This window comes from Ursus arctos, unplaced genomic scaffold (genome assembly GCF_023065955.2).
Source record: "Ursus arctos isolate Adak ecotype North America unplaced genomic scaffold, UrsArc2.0 scaffold_23, whole genome shotgun sequence".
Lineage (NCBI taxonomy): Eukaryota > Metazoa > Chordata > Mammalia > Carnivora > Ursidae > Ursus > Ursus arctos.
Genome location: NW_026622908.1, coordinates 1,767,734 through 1,772,106, shown reverse-complemented (window position 1 = coordinate 1,772,106; position 4,373 = coordinate 1,767,734).

The following is a 4,373-nucleotide window of genomic DNA, read 5'->3' as shown; positions in this document are numbered from 1 at the left end:
AATTGTGACTCCAGATTAAGGGCATACGTAGAACTTTGTACCACTTTTGGAACATGCCTTTAAGTTTAAAATGTTACAAAAATTTGTACAAAGTGTTACAAAATTTGTACAAAAATTTGTACAAAACATTGTACAAAAATGTTACAAAAACTAGCTTGGGCTGAAACAACTATTGCAATATATATGACTGATTGTGGATTTGCCTTACAAGGGGTGTCATGATAGAATATGGACTGTCCTAAAATTATCAAATCATTTCATCATTTGAGAGTAGTTAACTTACAAATGACCAAAAGCTAGTAAATACCCTAATGATGCAATCATTAAGAGTTTCTAGAATTTCATATTCATATGAAATTTTAGAATATTATTAGTTTAGTGACACCTAGTATTTGGTATTTATTAAGAAGTTTGGGTGTTGTACAACATATGGAATGATTTTACCTGTGCTCAAACGTTTTCATGACTTTAGGAAATGACATTTTGTTTTCTGTTCATCAACAGTATGATCTTCCATTGATTGATGCTATCACTTATCATATTCTCTTTTTAATGTGAAAGTATTATTAGATTAAATTCACCCTTATTAATTAATTCCCTTTGGATTTGGGGGTAATTAAGAGCACATAATGAGGATAATGGCATGTAGCAACAATATTTTAATTATAAAATTCTTTACTAAGGTTTTTGAGCACTAGGCATATGAATGCATTTCAAATAAAATATGATTCATTTATATTTCTACAGCTAATGTGATTTTTTTTATAATGATTTTTTATTATATTATGTTAGTCACTATACAGTACATCCCCGGTTTTCGATGTAAGGCTCGATGATTCATTAGTTGTGTATAACACCCAGTGCAACATGCAATATGTGCCCTCCTTACTACCCATCACCGGCCTATCCCATTCCCCCACCCCCCTCCCCTCTGAGGCCCTCAGTTTGTTTCTCATAGTCCATAGTCTCTCCTGTTTCATTCCCCCTTCTGATTACCCCCCCTTTCTTTATCCCTTTCTTCCCCTACTGATCATTATAGTTCTTATGTTCCATAGATGAGAGAAATCATATGATAGTTGTCGTTCTCTGCTTGACTTATTTCACTTAGCATTAGCTCCTCCAGTGCCATCCATGTTGTAGCAAATGTTGAGAACTCGTTCTTTCTGATAGCTGAATAATATTCCATTGTATATATGGACCACAACTTCTTAATCCAGTCATCTGTTGAAGGGCATCTCGGCTCCTTCCACGATTTAGCTATTGTGGACATTGCTGCTATGAACATTGGTGTGCATATGGCCCTTCTCTTCACTACGTCTGTATCTTTGGGGTAAACACCCAGTAGTGCAATGGCTGGATCATAGGGTAGCTCAATTTTTAACTTTTTAAGGGACCTCCACACTGTTTTCCAGAGTGGCTGTACCAACTTGCATTCCCACCAACAATGTAGGAGGGATCCCCTTTCTCCACATCCTCTCCAACAATTGTTGTTTCTTGCCTTGTCTATTTTTGCCATTCTAACTGGCGTAAGGTGGTATCTCAGTGTGGTTTTGATTTGAATTTCCTTGATGGCTAATGATTTTGAACATTTTTTCATGTGTCTGTTAGCCATTTGTATGTCTTCATTGGAAAAGTGTCTGTTCATATCTTCTTTCCATTTTTTGATTTGTTTATTTGTTTCTCGTGTATTGAGTTTGAGAAGTTCTTTGTGGATCTTGGATACCAGTCCTTTACCTGTAGTGTCAGTTGCAAATATATTCTCCCATTCCGTGGGCTGCCTCTTAGTTTTTCTGACTGTTTCCTTGGCTGTGCAGAAACTTTTAATCTTGATGAAGTCCCATAAATTCATTTTATCTTTTGTTTCTCTTGCCTTTGGGGATGTATCATGAAAAAGTTTGCTTTGGCCGATGTCGTAGAGGTTGCTGCCTATGTTCTCCTCTAGAATTTTGATGGATTCCTGTCTCACATCGAGGTCTTTCATCCATTTGGAGTTTATTTTTGTGTATGGTGTGAGATAGTGGTCAAGTTTCATTCTTTTGCATGTAGCTGTCCAATTTTCCCAGCACCATTTATTGAAGAGACTGTCTTTTTGCCACCGGATGTTTTTTCCTGCTTTATCAAAGATTAGTTGCCCAAAGAGCTGAGGGTCCTTTTCTGGGCTCTCTATTCTGTTCCATTGGTCTATGTGTCTGTTTTTGTGCCAGTACCATGCTGTCTTTGTGATCACAGCTTTGTAGTACAGCTCGAAATCCGGCATTGTGATGCCCCCAGCTTTGTTTTTCCTTTTCAACAGTTCCTTGGAGATTCGGGGTCTTTTCTGGTTCCATACAAATTTAAGGACTATTTGTTCCAGTTCTTTGAAAAATGTCATTGGTATTTTGATCGGGATAGCATTGAAAGTGTAGATTGCTCTGGGTAGCATGGACATTTTCACTATGTTAATTCTTCTGATCCATGAGCATGGAATATCTTTCCATCTTTTTATGTCTTCCTCAATGTCTTTTTTTAGAGTGATTTATAGTTTCTAGAATAAAGGTCCTTTACGTCTCTGGTTAAGTGAATTCCAAGGTAACGTATGGTTTTTGGTGCTATTGTAAATGGGATGGATTCCCTAATTTCTCTTTCTTCGTTCTCGTTATTCGTGTACAGAAATGCAACTGATTTCTGAGCATTGATTTTGTATCCCGCCACGTTACTGAATTGCTCTATAACTTCTAATAGTTTGGGAGTGGCTTCTTTTGGGTTTTCCATATAGAGTATCATGTCATCTGCGAAGAGAGACATTTTGACTTCTTCTTTGCCGATTTGAATACCTTTGATCCCTTTTTGTTGTCTGATTGCTGTTGCAAGGACTTCTAGTACTATGTTGAATAATAGTGGCGAGAGTGGGCATCCTTGTCGTGTTCCTGATCTTAAGGGAAAGGCTTCCAGCTTTTCCCCATTGAGAATAATATTTGCAGTAGGCTTTTCATAGATGGCTTTTATGAGATTGAGAAATGTACCTTCTATTCCTACACTCTGAAGGGTTTTAATCAGGAAAGGATGCTGTATTTTGTCAAATGCTTTTTTGGCATCGATTGAGAGGATCATATGGTTCCTGAGTCTTTTCTTGTTGATATGATGTATCACGCTGATTGATTTGCGAATATTGAACCACGCTTGCATCCCAGGTATGAATCCCACTTGATCGTGGTGGGTAATCCTTTTAATGAACTGTTGGATTCTATTAGCAAGTATCTTGTTGAGGATTTTGGCGTCCATATTCATTAGGGAAATCGGTCTGTAATTCTCCTTTTTGAGGGGGTCTTTGCCTTGTTTGGGGATCAAGGTAATGTTGGCCTCATAGAATGAGTTTGGTAGCTTTCCTTCTGTTTCTATTTTTTGAAATAGCTTTAGGAGAATAGGTATTATTTCTTCTTTGAATGTTTGGTAGAATTCCCCAGGAAAACCGTCCGGGCCTGGAGTTTTGTTATTTGGAAGGTTGTTTATCACTGACTCAATTTCTTCATAATTAATTGGCCTGTTTAAGAAATCAATTTCTTCCTGTTTCAATCTTGGTAGTTTATAGGTTTCCAGGAAGGATTCCATCTCTTCCAGATTGCTTAGTTTATTGGCATATAGCTGTTGATAAAAATTTCTAATAATCCTTCCAATTTCAATGGTGTTCGTCATGACCTCTCCTTTTTCATTCATAATTTTAATAATCTGGGTTCTTTCTCTTTTCTTTTGGATAAGTGTTGCCAGTGGTCTGTCAATTTTATTGATTCTCTCAAAGAACCAGCTTCTAGTCCTGTTGATCTGCTCTACTGTACTTCTGGTTTCTGCTTGATTGATTTCAGCTCTAATTTTGGTCAACTACTTCCCCGTGCGTGGATTAGGCCTGTCCCTCTGTTGCTGTTCCAGCTTCTTGAGGTGAGAATATAAAAACTGCATTTTAGATTTGTCTATTCTTTTGAGTGAGGCTTGGATGGCTATGTATTTCCCCCTTAGGACTGCCTTTGCAGTATCCCATAGGTTTTGGACTGTTGTATTTTCATTCTCATTGGTCTCCATAAATTGTTTAATTTGATTTTTGATTTCCTGGTTTATCGAGTCATTCCTGAGTAGGATGGTTCTTAGTCTCCAAGTGTTTGAGTTTCTTCCAAATTTTTCCTTGTGGTTGAGTTCCAATTTCAGAGCGTTGTGGTCTGAGAATATGCAGGGGATAATTTCAATATTTTGGTATCGGTTGAGATCTGATTTTTGTCCCAGAACATGGTCTATTCTTGAGAATGTTCCATGGGCATTAGAGTAGAATGAGTATTCTTTGGTTCTGGGGTGTAGTGTTCTATATATATCTAAGAGGTCCAACTCGTCGAGTATGGCATTCAAAG